The sequence below is a fragment of the Peromyscus leucopus genome, chromosome 19 (assembly GCF_004664715.2).
Source record: "Peromyscus leucopus breed LL Stock chromosome 19, UCI_PerLeu_2.1, whole genome shotgun sequence".
NCBI classification, from domain to species: domain Eukaryota; kingdom Metazoa; phylum Chordata; class Mammalia; order Rodentia; family Cricetidae; genus Peromyscus; species Peromyscus leucopus.
In genome coordinates this window covers 14096156-14111249 of record NC_051079.1, presented here as the reverse complement: position 1 = coordinate 14111249, position 15094 = coordinate 14096156, and the positions used below count along the sequence as shown (strand labels likewise).

At 44.0% G+C, this 15094-nt stretch overlaps 1 protein-coding gene across 2 annotated transcripts in view; it reads right to left on the bottom strand.

Annotated features, from left to right (window-relative positions):
• Nucleotides 1-13845, bottom strand: part of Galnt1 (polypeptide N-acetylgalactosaminyltransferase 1) — an 81194-nt gene extending 67349 nt beyond the window's left edge. Inside the window, exon 1 of one of the 2 annotated variants that reach the window (XM_028862515.2) lies at nucleotides 13673-13845. The gene's annotated coding sequence lies outside the window, so the exon portion shown is untranslated. Of the gene's footprint in view, nucleotides 1-13076; nucleotides 13159-13672 lie in introns of those variants that run through there. The other variant, XM_028862514.1, reaches the window with a different exon arrangement.
• Nucleotides 13846-15094: the final 1249 nt, after the last annotated feature.

The window sequence follows — 15094 nt, the reverse complement described above, 5'->3', positions numbered from 1 at the left end:
AAAACAGCACATTTATCAGTATGGCAGACAGTAACTATGGGGAAAATTGTTTATTTAGACGTTAGATACTGGAGTTAGATACTCTTTCTCTAGTACTGAACTATACCCTAACCCCCATGACAAAAACAAACAACATCAAAAATTTCTTAGAGAATTGGGAGATATCTTAGTATAAATTTCTTTAGAATTACTTACTTGCCATTATTTTACTCGTACTTTTCTAGACATTTTTTTTAGTTGTTTATCTAACATATTCACCTGAGCCTATAATGTTGGAAGACAAGGTAGAATTTGCAATATACTGTCTATAATTAGCACGACTAATAAAACAAAATTGAGTATGCCAAAGTAACTATTAAGAAGGTCAACATTCACATTTTAAAGTGATTAAACTATGAATAATACTCAATCATCTAGCTGCTTCAGTAGGCACAACTAGTTTTACCTAAGTTTAACGTGGTTTAGCAAAAGAAAAAACTAATTACTGCTAAAATTAGCTTAACTCAAAATATAGAAAACCCCCTATTAACAGGAATGTGTGCAGCAGGTGTTCAACAGCAGACATGCTAGCTGGCTCTTCTTCCTTGTGTGCTACAGACAGCAGGGGATGTGTCACACACATCGACACCATCCTCAGCTGTCAATGAGAGACACCATCACCACTGTTACAAAGGCCTTTTGCTTCTCTTCATTCTGCCAATCTCAGTGAACTAAACAGACAGCCCCCAAACACGCATGGCCAATAAGTTCTGACCTCTCAGAACTTACAAAGAAGTAAGAAACACACCAGCACATTTATCAGCATGGCAGACAGTAACTATGGGGAAAATTGTTTGTTTATTTAGACGTTAGATACTGGACTCCAAGTCTTTCTCTACTACTGAACTATACCCTAACCCCCATGACAAAAACAAACAACATCAAAAATTTCTTACAGAATTGGGCAATATCTTAGTATAAATTTCTTTAGAATTACCTTTTCACCTACTTGTCATTTTTATGCTCACCATAGGAAAGTAATAGTAATTACAGGGGATCCCAGAAAACTGGCTGGCTAGACTAGTCTTAACAGTGAGCTCTGGGTTCAACTGAGAGACACTGCCTCACTGAAGACGTAAAACTCCATATTCTCAGGCACACATATGCACTCACATACATGCAAACACTCACACTCAGGTGCAAGCACAACACACAGCTGCAAGTAATTATACTCTCAGTATGCCTACAGACTTAAAGGTGGTAAAACATCTAAAGGTGTATTTTAATGTTTAAGTCCCACTGTACAGTAATAATTATCAACATCTAATATAATATTATATATATTATACATCTAATATAATACTACACATCCTCTTCTATAAAAGGAGGTTCCGGTACTAAATGAATTCTAAAATTTTCTTTCGGGACTGACTTTATGGACCCATAAAATATACAGTCACACAGGGCTCCACCTTAGAAGAAATTTTGCATTTGGTTTAACAATCTATTGTTATTGTCTTGAAGTTTTTAATAGGTTTCTTTTAAATCAAGGGACTCATTTTTCATGTCATTCTAAACTCACAAATTATACAGCTAGTCCTTTTCATTGTCATTCAAATACTGTGACTCCTAAATGTATGGTTCTAGGCACAATAGCAATTTTAAAAACCAACAAAACTAAAGAGACCTGGTTTCCATTAGTTTCAGAATAATGACTTTCAAGAACACAGTTAAATTCCTTTACCTTCCTAGATCCACAAATTACTCTGTCCCTCACACTAACCAACTGACCACACCAAGTCCTTTTCTTGGGGCAACTTTCGGACTGCTAATCTGTGCAGAACTATACATTCCCTCCCTCTCACCCCAAGATTTGTGATTAAACTATAAATATTGAAAACTTAGAGCATCACACTTGGAAAACAAAAAATGACTTCTGAACCAGGTATGGTAGTACAAGTCTGTAATCCCTGAACTTGTAGGCTGAGGCAGGAGGATCACAAATTCAAGGCCCGTCTGTACTACAAAGCAAGACTTTGACTCAGTTTTTTTTTTTTTTTTTTTTTTTTTTTTTTTTTTTTTTTTTTTCCTTTCTGGCTTCTCTAGCAAAACAAATCCTCTACTACTCTGAGTAAGCAGAGTCAAGCTCATTCTTTATATTCAGACGGTCAACAACTCTGAGCATAAGGTACTGCAGAGCTGGCCATAACCTTTTCCCACTTACCCCATTCTCTTGCCCAGAGCCCTTCAGCTACATTCATCTTCTCATTCCATACACAGACCATGCCCTCTCCTGCTACATGGCCTCTGCACACACTATTCCTTATTGAGAATCCACTTACTACTACTCTTTACATTAAAATCTTTTGACTTTTGGGTCTCCACTGAGATGCCATTTATCTATTACTTACTTGCTTCTAATTCTGTGTGTTTCATTGGATTATATGACCCACAAAGACAGAAAACATGTTTTGTTCACTCTGTATTCATAGTACTTGGCCCACAGGAGAAAACAAAAATGTGTTCAATCTTTTCATTCTTGTGGGCCCCAACTACAAGTATTCCCTTAGATTTATGCCTTAGCCCTCTCAATCTCTCCCTATTTTCATCTCTAGGCTGAAGATTCTAACTTGAAACTCCAGACTTAACCTCTCCCAACAAGGTCCAGTCCTACAACCATGACACCTGCAGTTAGATACACCTGGAGTCCCTCTCTGGCACTCACAACTGGACATGTCTCAAGATACTCCCTGAGAGATGGGGTAATAATTCAATGACACAGTGCTTGCCTAGGAAGCACTCTGGGTTCCATTCTCAGCACTGAAAGAAAAAAAGAAAACTCGAACACATTCATTGCTCCAGTTATATCGCTCTTATTTTTTTCCCATGTTGTTAATGATGGTATCCCTTCAGAGATCAAGCGTCAAAACATTCTTTCATGCATAGATAACACCGGATTCCTTCTCTAAAAAAAACGCACCTGAATGTTCCTGAAGTCATGTGGGGCCTCACTTCTTCTCTATGGTCTTTTGAAATAATGATTACATATTTATCTCCATGTACACTCAAGATGAATTCCAACTATATCAGTAAATGTCCTCATCAATCTCTTCAGCATTCCTTCATGCTTTCCAACACCCATCCACTTCTACTTTGTATTTCAAAGGCCTTCTCAAACCCAGTGTAGCAGCATATAACTACCATCCCAGCACTTGGGAGGTAGAGACAGGAAGACTGGGAGTTCAAAGTTAGATGTGTATATAGCGAGAACATGGCCAGCCTGGACCACTTAAGTCCCTGTCTGAACCTCTCCCTGGCCTTCCCTTCAAAATCCCTCTTAATCTTGCCCAGGCTACCTTAGCAAGGCAATCTAGGTTGATGGTCAAACCCATAAACTCAGAGCAAGACTGACATGTTAAAAGATGACAAGGGGGCTGGAGATCTGGCTTAGCAGTTAAGAGTACTGACTGTTCTTCTATAGGACCTGGGTTTAATTCCCAGCACTCGCATGGTGGTTTATAACCACCTGTAACTCCAGTTCCAGGGAGTGATACTGTCTTCAGGCCTTAGCAGGTACCAGGCATACAAATGGTACACAGACATACATGCAGACAAAACACCCAAACACATTAAATAAAGTCTAAAAAAAGTGAGAAGGAAAAGTAGGAAAATCAGTCCCACCACTTAACCTATCCACATCTTTTCATCTTATAAAGACCAGACAAGTTAATGTAAGTAGATGGCTTAAAACAACGCTTGGCACAGAACCACTACTCTCTGCAGTGTTTTACAGCCACATTTTCCATTATTAATAACGTGCACTCTGTCTGTGACGGACTGTTGCACCAAACCCTTCAGCCCTTCCCTTCTGACTCCACCGTTCACCACAGGTAAGAGCAGCGGATAAGCTGCAGTTCTGCAACCCTGCCCTCACTTTCAGTCAAAGGCTTCTTTTGTTTCTTTCCAACAGTGTTTATACATCTCATGCCCTGAAATGTCCCCAAGTTTACTCCTCAAAGATCCTCTGTCTACAACTGGTCTGCTCTTTCCTCCACTTTCTCATTCCCAAGGTCCAGACCAGAGAACAGCTTGCCACCATCTTCACTGCCAGTGGCAATGCTGTTTCAGGTTTTTGTGTTTCAGGCAATGCGTGTTTTGGGTTTTTGTGTTTGATTGGTTAGTTTTGGTTTTGGTTTTGGATTCTTGAGACAGGGTCTGTGTAGCCCTGGTTGTCCTGGAACTCACTCTATAGACCAGGCTGGCCTAGAACACACAGAGATCAACCTGCCTCTTCCTCCCTAGTGCTGGGATTAAAGGCGTGTGCCACCACCACCTTTCTGTTTTTGTTTTCTTATGCTTCAATCTAAGTAGAAATGACTACTCTCCCTCTAACAGTCTAATTTCAAATTGTATTCTCTTTGCACGAAAACATTTAAAATAATTAAAAGTTCTTCCCCTCTAATACAAACAAAATATGGACTTTAATCTCTAAAGTAGTCAGGCCTCCCTATTATGATTGCTGCCTTTCTACCCTCTTAGGGCATCTGCTGTACAAAGGCATAGGTAACACTAGTGAAGTATTTACTGATGACTCATGATTTCCTAGGAACTGTAAAGTGAGAGCTTCAATATTCCCAAAAATTGCCAGGTGTAGTGGTGACCATCTTTAATCCGGTACCTGTGAGCCAGAGGCAGGCAGATCTCTGTGAGTTCAAGACTAGCCTGGTCTACATAGCAAGTTCTAAGACAGCTAAAGCTACATAGTGTCTCAAAAACACAAAAAAACAAAAGTCAAACAATTCCCAGAAATGCTTGCCCACTCAACTTGGACAATAAATTATCAAGTGCACTATATAATTCCAAAAACAATTAGTAACTTAAGTGTGTACGTGGCTCTACCAATCAGTGCAATCCATTCCTTTCTATAAATGAAAGTGGGAAATACAAAAACAAAACAAAACCAGAAAAGAAATGGTAACTGCTAAAGACACAAAAGTCTAGCAAGTGGGCCATCAACCTAAAGAATAGTCTTCAAATCATTTCTCAGATCCCCAGAAAGGTCTTATGCAGTGTCTGATAGTGTTTGGACCCAAGGACAGAAATGACTTAGGGGAAAAGGTTTGTTTCAGATATAGGTTCAGAAGGTAGCAATCCAGAACACCGGGGTCAGCAGAGTTCAAGGAAGCGGAAGCACATGCAGCAGAGAGCTCAACCAGTGCCAGAAGCAGGTCTGAGTTCCAAAGCCTCTTCTACTGATCTGCTTCCACCAGCTTTAAGAGACACTCTAGAGCCTTCAAAATAGCACGTGCTGAGAGCCCAGCAGTCCAAGCATGAGCGTGTAGAGGACACTTCAGACTCGACCCATACACTATGCCTAGAGCACTTTACAGACCCCAAAATAGTTGTGTACTCAAGAAGTCAAAAATGACAATGATTACAAAGGATTCTTATAAAAATGTAATTATTGTGTAATTTTTAAAAGGTTACTCTACTGACGTATTTCTTTAAGGAGGGGTATTGCCATGGTATATGTGTGAAGGTCGATGACAAATTGTGGTAGTCAGGTCTCTCTTTCCACCATGGGAGTCTTAGGGATCAAACTCAGGACACCAAGATTGTAGGCAAGTGCCTTAACACTGTGACCCATCTCCCAGAGCCAATTATTTTGTAATTTCTAAGAAAAGAATTAAAAAAGAAAAAAGAAAAAACAGATCACCTTAAATCAGAGCTGTCTTCTCAACTCTCATTACTGTTATTCTATATACCTTGAAAATATTACATATGTTCCTATAAAATACAAGAAAAACATCAGTAGAAAAGTTAAACTGGATGTCTAATCACCAGCTTAATATTTTAAAAAGAAGTGGGCCAGTAAGAGAGCTCAGTAGGTAAAGGCATCTACCTCCAAGCCTGATGGCCCGAGTTCAATGCAATTATCCCAAGGACCCACATGATAGAAGGAAACCAACTCCTGAAAGGTGTCCTCAGACCTCCACATGTGCACTGTGGCATGTATGCAAACACACATGCACAAAATAGAATTTTAAAAGCAATTAAATTTTGTTTTGAAAAGAAGCAGCTAATACCAGGCAATTGTAGTCAAAATATATAGTCCCTAGACAACAACCTGGTGTCTAGTTCATCAGAAGACTTGGAGTAAGCATCAGAAACAGATAGACAAGTCAAATAACGTTTAAGATAGGAATTATATATGGCAGCTTTCTTGTTCTTGCAATTCATATTTTATATGCACTAAAAAAATTACTCCATGTGAAGTGGGAATGTCTAATACTAACTCTTCAGGGATATATTTTTCTGACAGTAAAATAGATAAATTGGGGTATTACACATAAACATGTTGTTATCTGTTCATCTAGAAAGGCTGGGGAAGATCACTTTTAAAGAATTAGAAAGAGGTGGTAGGCAGGCTGTGAGCTTCAGTACAAGATGAGCAGGAACACAAAGAAGTGATTTGTTTTGTCTCATATACCCCAGATCTGAAGCAGATGATGCCAACAACCTGGAAATAAGTCATAAGCAAAGCCTGAATCAGGCCTGCCTGGGTCATCCAGAGGACTAGGAAGGAGACATCCCAGCAACAGTGTTTTAAAGAAGAAATTACACCAAACACCTAGAAGAACTGAGGTGAGAAGGCTAGACTTTACACTCTCACATGCGGTAACCAGACACTAAGCCCTTGTCACCAGGGCAACACTCCAGAACTCAGGGTTAGCAGCTGTGAGAAAATATCCTAACAAAACTACTTAAGAGAGAAGGGGTCTACTCTGTCTTATCGTCCCAAAGGGATACAGTCTAGTGTGGGGAGAACACATGGCAGGCATGGTGTCGAGAAGCAGAAGGCTGGCTGGTCACAACGCACCCACACTCAAGATGCAGCGTATGAACAGGAAGTAGAACTAGGCTATAAAGCCTCAAGGCCCACCCCCAGTGACCCACTCTCTCCACTGAGACTCCACTTCCCAAAAGTTCCACAACTTTCCCAAACTGTCGCTAGCTAGGGACCAAAAGTTCAAGCATATGAACCTACGGGGGGCATTTCCTACTCAAACCATAGAGCCAAGCTTCCGTCCACATCAGCTGTACCATCCCTTCTACACCACCCACCTGCCCAACTACGGGATCAGCTCAGCTCGAGGGAGGTCCAATGGTGAGCCTGGCCTTCTGATTCCAGTTTGTTTTGGTCTTTGAGACATGGTTTCTTTATGTAACAGTCCTGGCTGTCCTGGAACTCATTTTGCAGACCAGGCTGGCCTTGAACTCACAGAGATCTGCCAGTCTCTGCCTCCTGAGTGCTGGGGTTAAAGGCCTGCGCCACCATGCTAGGCCTTCTGATTCCTCTTAGTGATAACAAGGTAGCAAGCAACCAATGTGCCCCTCATCTCATTTCCTCTGTTGAAGTGATACCCCTCCAAACTCCAGGGAAAACAGAAAGCTTAAAAAAGAACTAGAATATCAGTGAATATGAAAAATCCAGGTTTTATCACACACACACACACACACACACACACACACACACACACACACACACACAAGAGATGTAGAGTTCAAACTGAAAGAACACCAATTGTGCTAAAATTATCATTTTACAACAGCATTGACAGAAATGCTTCAACAATTACAAGAACTCCCTAAACAAGTTAAAAACAAACAAACAAACAAACAAAAAACCCTAAGCAAATCAGTAGCAGATGAAGACCCAAACAGAAATTTAAAAAGCTGAAAAATATCAAAAATCTAGGTGGCCACCTTCAGGGACAGAGGAAACGCACAGGAAGCCCGAGTAGCACAAAGTATCCAAGCAGAACAGCACAAAGACTGAAGAACAACTGGCAAATGGCAGACACTCTTGAACTGTGACCAAGAGCTACTGCTGAAGGTGCCAGCCTTACAAGGGAGGGCAACAGAAAAATCAGGCTAAAAATGCACTCAAATGGTGAAAACTTCCTCAAGTTGGCAATAAACATAAAACTTCAGGATAAAACATAAAGATTCAGGATTCAAAGTGAACCCCAAACAGAATAAACCCAAGGAAACCCATACCAAAAGGTACAAGCATGAGAAAATATAAAAACAAAAGAGTTCTAAGGATGAGAAAAGCAGCCATAACTACAGAGGAAAAGTGCCTTGAATGAGCAAATTTCTTACCTGAAACCATAAGGCCCAGAAGGGAAGTAAGTGTTTTTCAAGGGCTGGAAGAAAAGTTATTAGTATAAAAAGCCTCTATCCAGAGAAGCTGAAAAAGAATCGATATTCTCATACAAAAGAAAAGGAAAGGAATTGTTCACAGACCTACCTTAAAACAATGACAAAAGTTTTGAGCCAAGGAGGGTGGTGCTCACCAATAACCCAGCACCCTGGACACAGAGGCAAGAGGATAGTCAAAGTCAGCTTGGTCTTTACAGCGACTTCTAGGCCAGTCTGAGCTAGAGTGAGACTCGGTCTCCTTGCTCCTACCCTATCCCACTCTCCCCCTGAAAAGTTCTTAAAATCAAAAGAAAGAAAAGTAAAGAAGTATACCCCAAAACAGTATAGATCAAGGAGAGAAAAAATTTAAATGTTCAAGTAATCCACAAGTCTGTAAAAAAAAAAAAAACCAGGAAGCAAAAGTCAAGTGGCAGGTGTATGCCCTAATATAGCAATAATTATATTACATATAAACGGTCTAAATACATCAATGAAAAGGGAACGTGGCTGAAAAGATTTTAAAACAGGATCTAACTATATACTGTTTATAGGAAACTCACTTCAAATGTCCAAAGTGACTAAGACAAGCATATTAGAAACAGTAACACAAGTTGGGTATGATAATATATGCCTGTAATCCAAACTGGTGGAGGCAGAAGGATCAGGAATTCAAGGCTATCCTTCACTACTGGAGACCAGCCTGGGCTACAAGATGTCACCAGTGGGAATAATTGGATAAAGGATACAAGGGATCTTCCTGAACTGTTCCTTAGAACTACATGTGGAGCTACAGGAATCACACAATAAAAGTTCAATTTAACGGGAGTAGTGGCACACGCCTTTAATCCTAGTACTCAGGAGGAAGAGGCACGAAGAGTTCTGTGAGTGCAAGGTCAACCTGGTCTACAGATTTAGTTCCAGGACAACCAGGCACAAAGAGAAAAATCTGTCTTACAAAGAAATGGAGAAAAAAAGTTTAATTTAGGGGGCTGGAGAGATGGCTTTTCAATTAACAACACTGGCTACTCCTCCAGAGGACTTAGGTTTGATTCCTAGCACCCATATGGTATCTCACAACCATTTGTAACTCCAGGCCCAGGGAATCCATGCCTTCTGGCCTCTGTGAGCACCAGGTGCCCAAGCAGAGCAAAAGACTTACATGCAGGCAAAACATCCATACACATAAAGTAATAAACTAAACTTTAAAAGTTTGATTAAAAAGTCACTCATTGTTCTAATGTGAACACTTCAGAGCTCAGTTAGCCCTTTATCAATCCTTCATCCTGGGCACAGAATACACACAGACACAAATATCATATGCTTTGCCTATCTTCAAACACACTCAAGTAGAACTCATGCATAAATGAACAATGGATGACTTCCTAAAGGGCAAGTAATGTGAGCCAATCTCTGAGCAAGCAGCAGTACTTTCACAAGCAGGGATGGAAAGACAGTAATCTTGGAAGAAAGGAAATCATATATAAAGGTACAAAGTCAGAAATAAGCCCGATGCCTTTGGAGAAAGGCACATGTGGATATTGTCAGATAATAACAAAGATGGATAAGTCAGTCTGGGAGGAATTGGGGAGGATCCCCAGAAGTCAAAGACAATTCAACCGCCACTCAGAGAAGCCTTCCCTAACAACCTAGAAAACCAAAAGCAGCAAGTCCCTCCTGCTACTCATCCCTTATTCCACTCAGTCTCTACACCATCCTCTACAGCAGTAGCTGCAAGCAAGCTGTGGTCATTAAGTCTAGACTCATCTGTATGGTTTAATGCTGCCCTGTTCTCTAGTTACCTTAAGTCTACTTTGGGGTCTGTCATCCATTAATCACTCAGTAAATGTCAACTGAATAAATGAGCATGCAGTAAGAATCCACTCTTAGTCTTATTCCACAAAGCTGCTGCCTTCCTTTCCTCCATTTTCCCCAACTAGGAGGAGTGTGTGTAGCACAAAGTGTAGAAACAATGTTACTACCTCTGCTGTGGTGTTATTTTCCATAAAATGAGAGCCTACTCCCAAGACTGGATGATTGGCTCTAGTCTGTGAAGTTATCCATAAACAAACAAACAACAAAAGCCGGGCAGAAGCGCTCCATGCCTCTAGTCCCAGCACTCCTAGACCGAGGCAAGAGGATTACTTGAGTCCAAGAGATAGGAACTGCCCAAGCAACAAACCTGTCTCAAGAAAATAAAACACAGGAAAAAAGAAAAAGCCAGCATTCCTCCAGGCCAAACTTATGAAAAACAAGGCAGGTTTCACAAAAATGTCACATACCGAAGACTAGAAGTCATGCTGCTTAAATATAATGCGGTATCTTGGATTAGATTCTGGAGCAAAGGAGGATATCAATGGAAAATTAAAGCTAAACCCAAATTTAGGTTTTTTTTAAAAACTCCTTATGAGGGATTAGAGAGATGGCTCAGCAGTTAGAAGTACTGACTTCTCTTTCCGAGGACTTGGGTTCAATTTCCAGCACCAAACAGTAACTCCAGTCCCAGGGGATCCAATGCCTTCTTCTGGCCTTTACTGGCACTGCATGCACTAGGTGCAGACATACATACAAGCAAAACACCCATACACATAAATACAAATAAATCTTTAAAACGTACATACACATTAGGCACTAACATATGATTGAAATTTGAATTTATTAATATAACTTCATGTTACCAAACAGAGATAGACAGACCTACTGCCTCTATAAAACCTGCACTTGGAAGTATCACGAAGTTGGAGGTCAATCAGATACATTGTATCAACAAGGGGGCTACATAGTGAGAACTTGTAGCAAAGCACACAGACACTCCCTCACCAGGCCTGTTGTTGGCTCATGTTTATAATCCCTTCCTTGGGAAGGGTAAGGCTGGAAGACTTCTGTGAGCTCAGGCCAGCCCCCTGTCTCAACACAAAAACAAAACAGAGAAGGGAGGGAAAGTCAGTAAGTCATGCCAGGAGCAAAACTCCATCCAGGTAGCAGGATTCCCAGAAAACAAACAAACAAACTATAAATCCTTTCATTACAACTCTGCCTCATGATCTCACCAGATGCCACTCAGCGCTTGACTGACAAGCACTGTCACCTATTCAAGAGGCCCATTCATTCACTCAATGCACAGCTACTATCATGGACTATGAAGTCTACAGGAACACATGGCTAGGGGAGAGAGCTATGATAATGTCTGCTTTCATTAAGTTTATAAACTCCACTGAGGAAGTCACTTAAATGTTTGCACAAATGATTAACACTGCCAGAAGTTATACAGTCTGCTGCTAAAAACAAATGGGGCTGGAGAGAGGACTCGGTGGTGAAGAGCACTGACTGCTCTTCTGGACAACACAGGCTTGATTTCCAGCACCCACACGGCAGCTCACAATTACCTGTAACGCCAATTCCAAGGGATCTGAACCCCTCTTCAGACACCTACATGGTGCACAGACATAAGTGCAGGCAAAATACTCATATACATTTAAAAAATAACAATAAAATAAAACAGGTACCAAACAAACCAAGAAACATTCTCTAAACCCAGTTATCATTGGCTTTTGAATAAAGGCCTCTCAGGTTTCAAACCACACACAACCTGGAATCCTGTTAAAACAGATACTAATTCAGTCGATGTGGATGGGAGTCTGGAATATTTCTTTGAGACTCCCCGAGTAACGAAGATATTTCTAGTTCATGGAGCACATTTGAAAGAAATATCAAGGCTCTGAGGTACCATGGAAAGACCTTCAAACTATTTTGCAAAATGCAAGTTCCATAAAGGCAAGTACACTTTGTCTCTTTTATTCACTACAGTATTCTCAACACTTAACAGACGGCGCTCAATAAATATTTACCAGATAAATAAATGGATGTATGGTCAAGACTAGCACTATCAATTGTTGCACACTTGGCTCTTGGATCCTTGAAATGTGGCTACTGAGTGAGGAGCTGAACTTTTTAAATTTAAGTAACCACATGTGGTCAATGGCTACCACGAAGAACGATCCTGGTCCAGACACAGATCCCAAGGAAAAAGCACTTAGCATAAAGTCTAGGTCTGACTCTGAACTCTGCAGCTTTCAACTGAGTTAACTTTTAACTTCTGGGGGCCTCATCTTCATCTACGAAAATTAGGGCAAGACCTTCTGCTTTCTGGAGTTCTTGGTAGGACCATAAAGAAACGTACTACTTACTATTAAACACAAAGTGTGGCTTGGGTGACATTATCTGTCCTCCAGAAACAATTCAAGATCACAAAGACTACTCTGCCTTTTGCCCGAGCGTACCAGAACTGCCAAGCGAGTTTGGTTTGGGTGGCTTTGAAATAAGGCCAAGGTCATAAACGTGGTGGTGGGGGTCGGAGGGGGTCCTCGCGGCAAGGCTGACTAGTGAGAGGCAGTGACGATGCAAGTCATCCCGATTCCTGGTCACTCTCTCACGGCATTGTGCTGCGGGTGAGTGGCCTCGCGTTCATTCATTCCCACTGCCCCGAAGCCCGCTACTTCCCAGGCACAGACCTCGGCCCCGGCCTGTGCGCGCCCTCTCCCCCGTCGCCCCGGACCGGCCTGGGTCAGCCCGGTACCGCGGCAGCGAGTCCCGCACGGCCGAAGCCAGGAGCCATGTTTAGCCCTACCTCTGTCAATAAAACAAAACTTCCGTCTTCGGAAGAAAAAACGGTTCCTAACTCAATGTCAAACTAGGACGCCCAACTCGCCGCGGTGCGCGGCCGCCCGGCAGAGGGAGACGCCGCGCGCCGGGCGGCCCCGGGGAGTCCCCCGCCGCCGGACCCCCGCGCCCCGGCCGGCCGCGCGACCACAAAAGGGCCGAGGACGCGGGCGCGCCGGGGCCTCCGCCTCGCCCCGCTCCCGCGCCGGCGGCCGGCCCGCCCGCCGCGCACTCACCTCGGCCCGCGCGGCGGCAGGCGCTCCTCAGGCCGGCGCGGGCGGTGGCGGCGCGCTCCCGCGGGCCGCAGCGCGGGCGCTCCTCTCGGGCCGCCGTCCGCCGCGCCGCCTCCTCGGCCTCTGCCGGCGGCTTCCCCCGCGGGCGGACGGGCGGGCCCGGCACGAGCTCCGCCTCCGCCGCGCCCGCCCCCCAACAACACTCCCGCCCCCGCCCCCCCCAGCCTCGGCGCCGGGCCTCGCGGGCTCGGGCTCGGCGCGCTAGTTCCCGCCGCCGCCGAGCCTCATGCAGCCGCGGCCGGCGCTCGCCCGGCGTCTCCGTCCGCGCGGGGCGCGCGCGCCAGGCCGCCCGGGCGCAGTCCTCCCAGGCCGGTGCGGCTGCACGGGGGAAGGGGGGGGGGCGAGCCGCGCTCACCGGATGCCCGGCCCCCTCCCCCGCGGCGGGCGCCCCTCGGCCGCCGCCGGCTGAGCCCCTGGCCCCGGCCGCGGTTGGTTCCGGCGTGCCGCCGCAGCCGTCGCTTCCTGTCCCGCCCGCCCGCCCCGAGGCGCGGAATCGGGGGGTATGGAGGCTGGGGCCTCGGGCAGGAGAGGTTGCCCACCTGTGTCCGGACAAAGACGGCGACGGCGGCAAGTAGAGCCTGGGGGAGCCCGGCCCGGGCGGCAGACATCGAAGGCGCCGTCGCTGCGTTCAGGCCCCGGGCGCCGCACAAGGCCACGCCTGATGCGGAGCCACCTGTGGCGGGATGAGTGGTTCGGTCGATCCCGGCGCCGGCGACTGGAGGATGCACGAGCGAGGGTGGGCGGTGAGGGGAGGCCACCGGCCTGCACCGCCGGAAGAGGCCGCCGGACCTCGGGGGACCAGGAAAAAAAAAATACTGCCGCCGCCACCCCCGCCCCCGCTGCTGCAGAATTGGGGCTGCTTGCTGATGCCTCTCACCCCTTCCCCTGGCCAAGCAGACCTCACTACTCATTCTCAGAAACGAGCTTGGCCTCCCTGCCCGGTGCGAGACAGAGCTCTGGGCCTCAGTCATCATCCAGGTGCAAGCAGCCAACCACCCGCCTTTGCATTTTTCTCAATAGCTCATTGAGAGGCTTGCATCTTAACTGCTTGCCAACCGCGAGCAGGAACCACGCGATAAGATCTCTTATAGATAGATGTTAGTGGCCCCGTTTTAATCCTTTAAATCTATATTGTCAATAGAATGGGAGTGTTACCTGGTGCGGAGTCTCAGAAATGACGTTAAAATTATCTACAGTTTTACTATCTTGTTTTTACTTAATCTACATATTCCAAGTACTGTACTTGAAAGCAAGTCCACCTCTCAAGTGCTGAGATTACAGATGGGCAACAGGGCCTGCATGGCCTAAGAGGTGCCATTTTAAAAAGTACAAATGTAATATTTTGAAACCAAGTCAATCATTAGCCTGTTAATGGTCCACAAGGGAACTATATTATGAATAAAATGTGATCTTTAAAAGAAAAATATATCAAAAAAAGAGAAAGATATACTTAGCTTGGAAGAAAATATTTGCAGATCATATATCTGATAGAGGATTTCGTATTCAGATTATGTTAAAGAACTCGAACTCAATAAAGAAGGCTAATAATCCATTTACAAGTGGATGAAAGAACACACATTTTATCAAAGAAAATATTTAGATGATTACAGGTAATGTTCAGCATCATTAGTCACTTAGGGAAATGCAAATTAAAACCACAATAGGAAAGCTCTTCACACCCACTACAATAGCTGCAATTAAAAAAGTACTAACCCAGACAAGAATGGTTGGTGAGGAGGAGGACAAATTACAACCTTCGTGTATTATGGAACTGTAAAACTGTAGCCACTGTGTGCTGGGTTCTTAGGGAGTTAACACGGGACCCTACAATCCCACTAATAGATATTACCCTCAGAAAATTGAAGAGGTCCTTCTAACTTGTTCATAAATATTCATGTCATTATTTATAATGGCCAAAAGAGAGAACATTCCAGATGTCCCAAGAATTTCTGAAGGGGTCA